Genomic DNA, 14,138 nt, shown 5'->3' on the forward strand with positions numbered 1-14,138 from the left:
CCTAGAATTTTGGCCATTCAATTTGTCATCTTCTAGGCATCTTTTGATGACGATACCATAGGGCTTTTAAAGCTCATTTGACGACGAGTCTTCATGTATCAACTTCTAGTGCCAATGTCATCAGAATCCAGTGAAATAGTGGCATGAAAGTCATGCCATGGGTCATGGTTTTTGGCTCTAAATTCGTTGATTCTAGCATCATTTTCAGGCCATTTTTAATTAAGTGCATGTAAAGGACTTCTAGGCTTCATCCTAATATGTTTCTAACATTTAATTTCATGTAATTTGTTCGAATTTAGTTTGTGCCCAAAATCCAAATTTTATTCAATTTTCATGCAAAAATCATTTAAATTATCATTTCACATAATATATTTCACATAACATTCAAACTTGCCAAATTCATATTCTATAAATATTGTAAACATAAATTTGACATACTCAGCTTCTATTTCGTGTTGATATTAATCTATATATTGCACGCGGTGTTGACGTGAGTCATTTCCATGACCCTATTTGCCTAAGTAATGCATTTCATTGGGAGACATCTTCGCTACATTTCTATGCTTATGGTTCTAGGAGAAGAAGAAGCAAAAAAAAGAAAAAACTTCTCTATAAAATAAAATGCGTCTCTTTTGGGAAGGCAATTTAGACATTTAAATAGGAGTCCGATTGTCTTTTGGTAGTTAAGAAAACTGAATTGGGTCGACCCAAATCCCAATAACAAGTATTATAAATTCCTAGAAAATTAAGTGGGATAAATGAAACATAGCATTAGAAACCAAGAATACAAGTTTTTTATTTAGCTCCTGGGTTTAGGATTCCATTACCCTTAATTAACATAAGTTCATTTTATACTTACGTCTCTCTACTCAGCATTGACTCCATTGTAGGTCAATTTATTACAAACAAAAAGAACAACATTCTCTCTCTTTTCCAAATATTTTACTAAACTTTAATACCTATCAACCTCTTGAAAAATATATTAAGGGAAGTCATATGACTATTCAAAATGTTTGTTGGGCACGTTGTCTCAATTGGAGTTGAAGGGAATGAAAAGTTGGAACAATTCTAGACTAGTGGAAACATCTTAAACATGATAAAGGCTCGAAAGACCTTCTGTAAAAGAAGAAATAAAATAAAGAAGAAACATATTAGGCATGATAAAAACCCTAAGAGTGAAGTGTATTTCTGAAATAGAATACGTATATATTTAATAAAGGGAAAATGACTATTTCCCACCCAAATTTTAGTCTAATATCAAAATCATACACACGATAGATGAAAAACCCAAACATCCACTTATGGACTAATTGTCATCCAAATTTTCAGTTAGAGATAGAGTTAAAATCATCATTTTACTTATAAACTCTAAAACTTTGAAATTTATATTATTTTCTGCCCAGATTTCAAAAACTATCATTTCAACCCAATTTTCAAAATTTTCAAAATTTAGATTTCACTCTCAGGGTTTGTTTCCTTCTCTTATCACTATCATCCTAATCGATGATCGACGTTTTCGACCCATCTTCTAGATTTGACTACAAAGAATAATGAAAGATAATTGTCTAGATTCAACGATGAAACGTCATCCTTCCTTGTTTAGAAGACTCGACAAAAGACAAACACTTCATCGTATCATCTAAAAGTGATGATGAAGGATGACAAAGCATTATCCTTCATTATGTCATCCAAATGATGAAGGACGAAGCTTTGTTGTCCTTCGTCGAGTCTTCTTGATCTAAACAACACTTCATTGTCCAGATTTAGATAATGAAGGGTCACCCTTTGTCGCAGAAGACCTTTACTTCTTCCCAATTGTTGGGTGGTTCCCTAAGCCACTAGAGATGAAACTTGGAAAAAAGGGAAAAAGTCAATTTTTCAAAGTTTAATCATGAGGGGTAAATGTGAGTTGTTTAAACTAAGGGGGGAACAAAATAACTTTTTTAGATTTTAGTGTTTATAGGTTAAATAACGATTTTACTTCTACTTCTAATTAAAACTTTTCGATGATAGTTAACCCATGCATAGGTGTTTGAATTTTTTATCTGTTGTAAATATGATTTTGAATTTGGGCTAAACCTTGGGTGAGAAATTGTCCTTTTCCTTTTAATAAATTAAAATATAGATATATTTATATTTATGTGTTTACATAAATGATTAAAAATCCAAAGCTAATTTATAAATAAAAAAAATCTACATTAATATGTAATAATCACATATGAGATTTACAAAATTTTATGAAATAGGAGTTGGGTACTTTGTTTTGATATGATTATTATGTTTTCCGTCTTAGTGAAATGGTGAGTTTGAAATCACTAAATTAAGGATTTTAAGGTTGAAATATTTGTATATTGAATAAAATTTATGATTTTGTATGATTATTATTAAACAAAATATGAACTTTACACCATATCAACTTTGACATATGTAACTTAGCCCCAAAAAACAAAAAACTTTGACATATGTACCTACTTTTAAGTGCTTAGTATATCTTGGTCTATTATAGTTTTATGGATATGCAAATACTATTCCATAGATATGAAATTCCAAAAAAGTTTAAGCAACATTACCTTGTGGTTTTCACAAGCCCTTGAATGGTGTGACTTGATCAAATGTTAAACGAGGTATTCATTGACAATTATCATTTATTAGCTTGAAAACTAGATGCAAGAAAAAGATGTAATTGAAATGGTATATTGGTATGATGACAAAGTTTTTGTTATTGGTCTTCTATAAAAGTATACGTGTAGATATCATTGAATCAATATACTTTAATGAGATAATTTAACCTGATTGAATTATTAATTCTCTAATAAATTGAGTGTTTTGTTCAATAGTTCAATGTCATCCATATAATGGACTTAAATAACATAAATGAAATATGTCTTACATTTATAAGAAGAAAGGGTACCATGATACTTTTGTGTAGTGAATTGAAGTTTGTGTGGCTACTCCCAAGTTTCTGATGAGAATAAATGAAAAGTTTCTGAGTTTCTTTAGGAGAGTTATAAGGGTCTAAAATAAGGTAATCCATTATCTCCTTGCTTGTTATAGTCGTGGAGGTATTCTCTTGCCTCTTTTGTGTAGATGGGTTGGGTTAATTTGATTTCTCTCCAAGGTTTGTACTAAGACAAAGTGTGACCTTGATCAACCATCTCAAACATTTTTCTCTTTGTTCAATGCATACACTTAAAAAAAATTAAATAAAAGAAACAATCACTCTTTTTATGTGTATTTTATAAGTCTTCTTTCTCTTTTCCTTTTTTTTTTAAACTCGTTTTCTTAACATTATCTCCAACCAATAATGGACCCAGAAATCAAGGGGGCCAATATTACAATAATATAAATATATTTTAAATAAAAAAACACACACATTTGTATTAATAAAATATTCATTAACTAATACATTTATAGTTGTCCTCGATGTGATTTCATCTTTTGAAAATATTATATAATAACTTCATTATTAATATTATCAAATACATTTTTCTCTATATATACAACTAAGCTATTATTTAACCATTGATTACTTATTCTATTATGCAAATGATCCTTCACAAAATCACTGCTGAAAAGTTCTTTCTACACTACTAGTGGCAACCGGTAAAATCAATACCAATTTCATTAATAAAAAAACTAATGGAAACACTTTATCTCTCTTAGTTTCAATCATCACTCTTGCAAGATCTGCAATCCCATAAATTTGATATTAGAGCGTATATCCAAAATGTAAATATTAAATTAAAAATCAAGTGTTATGAGTTCAAAGTTAGAAAAATCTCCAAGATAAAGTTCAGTAAGGCATATCAATTTTTGCTTATCAAAAGCAACAAAATTTTCATTTGGACATAACCATGCTAAACAAATCACCAACTCCACGTTTACCTCATTAAAACAATTATTTAATTTTTGAAGTTGCATATCTAGGATTGTATAAAATATTCCAATACGGTAATGATGGACATTTGTGAAACCTTGAGTCTTGCATTGCAATCGCCTTTGAATAAAAAATTTGTCATCCATATTTTGAACATAAATGTCATGACTGACACCTCAAGAACAAACTTTGTTTAGTAAAGTCTTTCATCACTTGTATAGCTTGCTTACACGCTTCAACCAAATTCATAGCATTTACAATATCTTTGTCTTTTCTTTGCAGTGCTTGAGAAAGTTCATTTGTAAAGCCAAGTACATCCTTAATCATAAATAGACTAAACACAAAGTCAAATGATTGCTTCAATTTCAATATATTTTTTGCTTGAAATCTTTGCTTAGAGTTTGTCCTATCTTTTTTCACAATTTTAAGAACATTGATAACGTAAGAAAACAACAAAGTTATGCTCATTAATGAACCATAATATGATCCCCGATGTACGCTTCAAATCAGTCTCTTGATTGAGACCTTTTCCACTTGAAAGTTCACCATTGGAAAGAGATTCAACAACTTTATAAGTTTGTTTGTCTCTAAGAATATCATAATGTTTTGATGAAACACCAATGATATTAATTATAATTGCTATGATATTAAAGAGATCATTAACATCATCTTAGTTCTTTGCTAAAGCTACAAAAGCCAACTAGAGTTGATGGGCAAAACAAAGAATATAGTAAGCACATCTACTCTCCTTCAAAATTAATGTTTTGGAAACCATTAAATTCTCCTTGTATATTACTAGTTCTATCATAACTTGTCCCTAGACTTTAGAAAAACTCAACTTATGCCTAGAAAAAAAAATTGTAAAGTGTTGTCTTGAGTAAGAGAGTTGTAGTACTAGTAACATGTTCAACATCTAGAAAATGCTCCACAAGAAGTCCATTATTGTTAGCATAACGCAAGAGAAAGCCATTTGTTTCTTTGTAAAGATATCTCTAGATTCATCAATCAATATAGAGAATGAAAAATCTCCTAAATCTCTAATGATAGCATTTACAGTTTTAGTTGAAGCAACACTTACAATGGCTTTTTGAATTGTAGGAGATGTCAATGTCAGATTATTAGAAGCATTCTTGAAAGCAACATCATAGACTTTATTATGATCAGCAAGAAATCGTTGAAGCTTGAGAAAATTCCCTTAATTGTTTGAATTGTTAAATTCATCATGACCATGAAATGCTAGCCTTTATCTTAGAAGAAAATGAACACAATCAATTGTATACTCCATGTTTTTCTTGATTCAATAATGATTCACACATTCTTCGAGTTTGGTTATTATAAGAACTATTAGCACTTCCAAAGTGAACATTCAATTTTTCTTATTTGAAAATCCTTTACCAACAAAGCGATCACCACCCTTTTTATTACCAATGCCTGGCTTAAAAAGAAAACAAAAAAGACAAAAAATTGTGACTTTCACTATACTATATTCTAGCCATTGATCAAATTCATTAAACTATGAAACAACAAATTGTTTTGAAAATCCATCAAAATCTCATAAAGGAAACTCGTGACCTTTAGGTTGACAAGGACCTCTTTTCAAATAAATTATTCTTATTTGATCTAGAATATTAGGATCATAGCCTAAAATTTGTGGTCGTAAACCTAGATCCATAGGAAGATCTCACAAATTGACATCCACATTTTTATTTGAATCATTATTATTCTCCTTTTGTTTAGATGATGAGATCATTATTGACTTTCTTTTGAAAAATCTCTCCATACTATTTCAAAACAATAATATATTATAACTTGATAATGAAAATGCAATAAAAATAAATCATAGATAAAACAAGAAATTTATTTGTCCTAGTGAAACAATAAAATAAAACTCAAATCAAACTAAAATTCATATGGCAAAAGCACAAACACCTTAAGCACAACAGTACTGCAAATTCAAACAAGTATTTCTCCAAACACCTTAAAAACAATTAAGAAACAACAAACAAGTCTTATTCAAAATAATCACTCCCAAAACAAACCAAACGATCAAACAAACTCCACAAACAATCCATTAATTATAACAATTTACGCTATTATTTATGTAAATATGAATACTATTGTACTATGTTCAAAATTTCAGTTGCATTTGAATTTATATGAATTGAAGGGGCCACCAACTCATCAAACACTAACAATTTGTGCAAACATTTATGGCTCATTATTGAACATGTAATAATGAAAAAAATAAACACAAAGCTGAAAGTTAATTGGATAATTAATGGAATTAAAATTGCATAACTTAACTGAAATTAATAAGAGGGGAAAATAAATCAAGTTAAGATTACATAATAAAACTTAGTAGAAATGGAATACTAAATCAAATTCAAACAAAACTTTAACAACCCAATATAACCTAAACCCTAATTTAAACCAATCAAATAATTAAAATGATAAGAGGGATCAAATTGATACTTGAAAGAATAGCCTAAGAATGATTAAAGATGGAGCCTAGAGAAGAGTTGATAATGTGATGAACAGGCGAAGGAAGGAAGGATTGAGCAAAAGACATGAGAGAAAACACAAAGGGACAAGAGAGAAGAAAAGGTGAAGAAAAGAATGTGAGTGTGTGAAGAAAAGAATGAATTCTATCGGATAAAATGTTAAAATTGATTATATAATGTAATAGTATTATCGTAAATATATATAAACTTTTGATTTTTTTTTTTAATGTCAAAAAGGGTCAATTGATGGTCATTGGCCCTAGTTCCCCCTGCCCCTGTCACCAACCAAACACTGCTAAAATTCAAATTAGTTGAAGATGAAACAAGGATTTTTCTCAAACACTATTCTTCACCAAATGAAACAAAAAGTTTAGTTACCCAAAATATCATGCAAATTCAAGTCCATCAGACGCTAAGTGAAATCTAGAGAGGGTGTGAACTGCAAAACCTTAAAGTTAGAAAATTTACTGATGAGAAAGATTGAAACTATGCATCATGGACAGGGTTAGAAGATCTTCACACATTGTTTGGTCGGTTGAGTTGGTGTCTAGTTTAGAAAATGCAAGTTTTTGCTTTTGTTTAATCTAGGAAAATGAGTTGGATGCGTGTGTGTTACAAAGTAAAAAGAGAAAAAAAAAAAGTGATGTTTTTGCAAATGTCTTGTGACATTCTCAGTACATGGCTCGGTTTGCCCATTTTTAGCCACCTAAAGCGTTTCCAGTTAAGGCCAAAAAGGTAATGCAAGATGTCGAAACTAGGAAATTCGATATGCTGGAACCTGTGAAATTTAACCGAATTGAAGATAGAATAAAAATTTTGAATTGAATTCTATCTACAATATCAGTTAAACAGGATTATTGCCATTATAGATACCAGGACCGGGTAGTTTTCTATGTATTTATATAGAGTGAAAAAATAACATTCCCGCAAAATAAAATATAGATTTTGTCAAGCTTAGAAAATATTTACTTTTGTTGTAAATATTTACTTTTCTAATTCCATATATGTACTTTTCTTGTAATCTCTTATTCATTTTCCTTCTATCTAATTGTAATCTCTTAATTTTAGCTTGCAATCCCATAGAATTAGGATAATGATTTCCTTGATTTAGGATATAGGTTGGCTAATACATTTATAAATATCTCTACTTATATTAGTTTTTTTCCTTTTTTTTAATCAGTATAATTCATTCTTCTTTCAAACTTGACATGGTATTAGAGTAGGGCAGATCCATCATATTCTCCAGTGCCTTTTTTTGTTTTTCTTACCTGTCATTTCAAATATCTCTTCAAAAAATTTATCAAAATGTGTAACGGTAGTATTCCAGATAATTCCTTCACTCATAGTACACATCAATTAATATCTTATTTCAAGCCCTTTTTTCTCCATCACTCGGCATGACAACCGCTTTAATTACCAAGAACAAGCTTGGATTTGTTAATGGTACTCTAAAGAAATTATATTTTTCATCTTATACTACTTAGACTTGCTGCAATGATAAGATTATGTCACGGATCCTTAATGTTGTTTGTAAATAGATTGCTTCCAACATTATGTTAGAGACATTGACATAAAAAATGTGGATTGACATTCAAGAAAGGTATGCCCAATCTAATGCTTCTCGTATATATGATGATATCATCTTCACAATGCAAGATAACACTTCTATTAGTTCCTATTTCACAAGATTAAAATTCTTGTGGAATGAGCTTCAAAATTAGCAAGTTTTACCAGTAGGTAGTTGTGGAGCTACCAAAACTTTGCATGATTATCAGCAAAATGAAAATTTAACAAAATTTCTCATGGGCTCAATGATTCATATAGTTATATTAAAGGACAAATTCTTCTTATGGATCCCTTTCCCAATGTCAAACGTGCTTATTCTCTTCTTCTTCGACAAGAGAAACGACGCCAAGTAACTGTTGTTTCAAATATGAACTCTGATAACCATACTATTGGATCCGGGTCCACCCATGATGGGTCGACCCGACTCGATTTAATTAATTGTCAAAGGACAGTTGTTAGCGGTTATTGGCGGTTATTATTGGCAATTGGACTTTTATATAAAGTCCTAATTGCCTCCCAAAGAAGAATGATGAGGATGTAATGAGAACGCCATTTTTACAGAGAACCCTTCTCTCCTGCCAAAACTGATGCATAGTAAATTAGTCTCCCAAATGGAAATCAGTACGTGGGCAAATGGCATCGTGGAAACAGACTAACGTCAACACCTCGCGTAGAATTCGAAGACGCTTCATCGAAAACAAAAACAGGTACGTAAATTCGTATTTACAAATTTCACAGATTATGATCTTGGCATGTTTAATTGTTTCTAACATTGGTATCAGAGCCTAGGATACATATTTGTTATGTTTTTTGTGAATGGTATTGCGTATACTATGCCAGTTAGAATCTGTATATGGAAGTTTGTTTAAAATTTCGTTTTTGGGGATGAATTTAATTCGGGCAAAATTGCATGAAATTGGTGTTAGGAAACATGTTGGATGTATACTAGGAATAATATTACATGTTTTAAATTGAAAATCAACTCGAATTAATGCCAGAATCAATCGAAATAGACCCAAATTTGAGACTGAAGGCGTGTTTTTCTTGCTCACCGTTTCGATCGATTCTGACGCCATCGACGTCAGAACTTGGAACGATTGGACTCCGCGTAGACTGTACTACAAAAGCCCTATGGTATTTTCGTTAGAAAATCACCGAAAAATGGCCAATTAGACAGACAACAAGATTAGGGTTTATCGCACGATTTCGAGTCAAAATTGGGTTGGGAAAACCCGATTACCCGAACTGAAGGTCAACGGGTTGGTCAATACCCGAACTGGTCAATGGGTTAACCTGTTTAGTCAATCGGGTCGTCCAACTCAGATCTGACCCATGGATAACCCAGTCAACGGTCAACATTTGACCATGCGTGGTGACCCATTTCTGGTGCGTGGAAGCTTGTGACAGCACATCTGAGTCATTCCTGGCGCGTGAGGGCGCGTGCAGATACTTATACATGCGTAGAGGCGCGTGCGTGTCTACTTGGCGTGTGAAGGAGCTTTTTAGTCCTTGGAAGTTGTGTAGTACTTGGATCGATATATGAGATGTGTTCCATGGGTATTACGGCATATAATGACATGTAATATCTTATTCCAACTCCCGAAAACACATATTGGTGTTTTAGGATACATGTTTCTACTTCATGCAAATTTATTGATTAGAGACCATCATGTTGCATGTAGAAATTATCAATATCCTATTGAATTCTCTTAATTGGGAAAGAGAAAATATCCATGCGTGAAAATGATCCCCGTAATCAATGATCTTATTTGGGACAAGAATTTGAAACCTTTTGGGACTGAATGGATTCATTACAACTTGCTATAGAGTGACGCTTAGTAATGTACAATAGAATATTCATTATTTTATCATTATTCCCAAAACTAATGTAATGCGAGGTATTTGACCTAACGCAAATGTAATAGAGACTTTATCATGGATAAAGTGTCTCAAAGATCGATACGGATTGATGAAATGGTCCTAGTCAAAATAGATGATGCATTTGTTGTATCATATATATTTGTTAAGTGTGGAAATTCTGAGATTGATAGAATTTAATGAAATTCTCATCCAGAATTAATATGGCGCAATTAGATTAAAGTTTAAAATGTCAAGCATTTGTGTCATAGGAGATGATTAGGAACATAGTGAACTTTCGATTATGTGCTTATATGAGATATTTTAAAATTTTAATGCGTAATTACGACAATTGATGTGTATTTGATTGCATTGATAGCGTTGTGTCAGATAGATGTCTCTGTGATCTAGTTAACCATAACATCTTAGAAAATAATGGCTTATTTGAATGAGAATGATACTGAATAGAGAGAATTAAACCATATGGCATTTGAAATGCATAATATCCTAGATGAGCAAAAGGCTTTGGAGGCTGTGAATCGGGTTAAGATATAGTTATGGCTGACTAAGGATAGAAACCTAATCAGTGCCTTACACAAATGTGATATGGACGCACATCACACATGTAAGAAACAAGATCCACTTCGTGTGATATTTTGATTAGTTTCATGATTATCGATCTGGTATATAAGTACCATGAAAGTTCAACTGCATATGCCATAAGTCTGGTTTTAGTTGAAAAGTTTGGAGGAATTGTGGTCCGTAACTAAAGACAGTTGATTTTTGAATTTGATTGAATGTCAAATCTGATTATGAAACTAAAGTCAGCTACGCGTAACCTGATACATGAACATAAGGTTCATTTAGAAAAAACGATTTCTTCTCGATAGTGGGAGTGTATAAAGGTACATATGACCCACAATGAGAAAAGAAGGACTTTTGTTAATTATTCTAGCCACATAAAATTGGAGGACAAACGCCCTTGAGGCAGCTGAATTTAATACTCATGCATATGTTACAGAATCAACTTTTAAAAGTGAGTGACTCAAGTCCTAATATAGGAAGAAGATCGTTTAATGCTCAAAGAATAAGAACAAGGAATTGAAATGAGAAGAGTGGCAACATACTAGAAGAAGAGACGAAAACAAGATGAGTAGTTACAATAGAAGCAACAAGAATTATATCACTTGTGAATGAACAGAGATGAAAATGATAGTCTTGTTTAAAATCAAGTGATGAAACTTTGATTTTTTAGTACTATGATATTAACTGAGTATTATCCTATGTGGATTATGGACTCTATAGCCACCGACCAAGTAGTTCATGATAGAAAATCTTTAGTAGATTTCTATCGAATTCTGAATAAAATGGATTGGATATATGTGGGCAATAACACAAGGGTTGTAGTAAGAGGAATAAACACGAGCAAATAAGTTTTGCAGATGATCGAATCCTATACCTACACAAAATCCAATATGCTCCTAATATTCAGCAAATCTTGGTCAAAGTACTTGTTTTTCTTAAACTAGGATATAATTTGAATTTCTCTGGGTGTTTTATTGAAATGTGATAGAATTGATTTCTATAAATTTGGTTTGTTGGTTGAATGGTTATATGGTGTTTGTCACCTTACATTTTTGATAATGTTAAGTTTTTCATTATTTGCTTTTCCTATGTGTATGGAAATGAATGCAAATAAATGACATGTTACATTAGGGCATGTAAGCCAAGATGGGTTGAATAAATTGGCTTATGAAAGTTTATTAGGAACTTTCACATAAATAGAATTGTCCATATGTAAACATTGCCTAGTTAGAAAAACTTCTAGAAAACCATTTGACAAAACTGCATGAGTTTGACTTCCTTTGCAATCTATATACTTAGGTATATATATATTTTCCTATGAATGTAAAGTTTGAGAATGAATCTCATTTTTCATTACTAATGATGAAAACAATGCTTGATTTGGTTTTGTCTACTTGATCTCCCATAAGTCAGAAGCAGTAGACTACTTTAGACACTATATATAATTGAGGTTAAGAATCAATTAGACAAAATAGATAAGAGTTTTATGAACTCACCGAGATCTTGAGCATTTGTTTCAACAGTTCAAGGAACTGAGTAATGAAATAAATAGTATGGTAAATAGTAATTCCAAAACTTCGCAACAACCAGTGTAGTGAAGAAGAGTAATTGAACTCTATTAGAAATGGTTAAGTCAATGAAAGCGCAAGCAAAACGTCAAGTCACTTTATGATGATATGATATTTATTGTTACGAGAGAACTTAACCGATTGCCTACTAATCCAGTTGCTTCCACTCCTTATGAGTTATGGTTAGAGAGAAAATCTGAGATAATTGATTGCAACCTCAGTGGTTAGCAATATCAATCTATAACTTTTCTCATAAGTTAGAGTAATTGGGACTAAGAAGAAATGAATGTATCTTTATCAGATACACTGAGCACTCAAAAGGGTATGTGTTCATTAGGGAGGATTTCATTAGAAGATTAATTGAACTTGTATTAGAGATATTACATTCATAGAGGATATTTTTCTTAATAGGGATGATATTGATAAAAGGTTTCATCTAAATGAGATGAGAAAAGAATGAAGATAGGTATATCTCTTAACGACCATTAGTTGAGTCTTAAGATATAAGACCTATACTTGTTATAGTTAGTGGGAGCAAATGCAATTGAGCTCCAACCTATTTCGGATAGTGGGAGTAATGATCTTTAATTGTTTGCTTCATTCATCTCACCCTAGTGGGAGCATAGAGATTAAGCTTTAATCTATTTCGGATAGTGAGAACATTAATTCTCAATTGCATGGGAGTGGAAGTCCAAAAGTATTCAAGTGACGTTTTTAAAGTGAAAACAAGATTTTCATAACCACTCCCCAAGATGATAAAGAACCTGAAATAAATGTCTCATCCTTTGATAAAAAATTTTGAAATGCATTGGAAGAAAAGATGGAATACAAAGAAAACAAACCAATTCTAGGTTTTGGTTGACTTATCGCCAAATCGAAAATTCATTGGGAATGAATGAGTTTCTTGAATTAGTCGTAAGGCGGATGGTTCAATAAATATATAATTTCGCTTAATAGCGAAAAACTATACCCAATGAGAAGGTATAGATTGTGTAGAAGGATATTTTTGTCATTTATAATATTTACTTCAATGTATTTGGTTCTAGCTATAATAACACATTTAAATTTAGAATTACACCAGATGAATGTCAAGACAATTTTTCTTAGTGGAAAACTTGACAAAGAAATCTACATGAAATGAGATATAGATCTTATTGTTATAAGTCTGAAGTGCAGAGTGTGCGAGCTTCAAAGACGTTGAATGACCTAAAACTATCATCTAGATACTGGTACTTGAACTTTGAAATAATTAATCAAGGCTATCATGTCTATGTGACAAAGTCTGATGACAAATTTGTAATTCTATCAATGTGTGTGATAATGTATAAATAGCTAAAAATGATTTGAAGTAAGTGATAATCATCAAAGGATGGTTGTCCATATCTTTGACTTGCAGGATGTGGGAAAACAGAATACATATTGTGAATTTACATTTAGAGGAATTGTTCAAAGAAACTTTTGACTCTGTCATAAGAGCGTAATATTCAAAAGATTCTATAACAATCCAATATGGTATATTGTGAACCCGTTGATATTCCTGTGTTAAATGACGAATTATTGAGCCAAAAGAGATATGTCCCAAAACTTAAGATAGAAGCAGAGAAATGTCAAAGGTTACCTATTCAGATGCCATCAGATGTATTATGTATGCTATGATGCATACATGCCCAAATATTTATTTTGATTGGGCTGGTTAGTCGATATAAGTAAATGTTGAAAAGAGCACTGAAAGGTTGTATATAGAATTTTTGATATTTTTAAGGTTCTGTGGATGATTGATTATGTGATTAAGGATCGAACTTGCGTTTGATTGGCCATTGAGATGCCAGTTGGGGAAGTGTTTTTAAACCAACGCAAATTAGATAACGACTAAGTTTTCTTACTCCAAAAGGACCCATATCTTGGAGCGATAAGAAACAGAGATGCGTAGCTGTATCCACACCGGAAGCCTAGTATATAGCCTGTTCAGTTAATGTGCAAGAAACTGTTTGGTTAAGAAGATTCTTTGTGAATCTGAGTAAACAGGACAATATTGTTAGAGCAATAGTTGTCTGTTGAACTGAAAGATCTTGATTTTATATAAGATAACCAAATGTATCAACACTATACACAACGTAATAAGAGACTCAATTTCCAAGAGGGAAATGAACGTACAATATAATTCTACGCATTGTATAGTCACTG

Source organism: Mangifera indica, chromosome 11, assembly GCF_011075055.1.
Source record: "Mangifera indica cultivar Alphonso chromosome 11, CATAS_Mindica_2.1, whole genome shotgun sequence".
Classification (NCBI taxonomy): domain Eukaryota; kingdom Viridiplantae; phylum Streptophyta; class Magnoliopsida; order Sapindales; family Anacardiaceae; genus Mangifera; species Mangifera indica.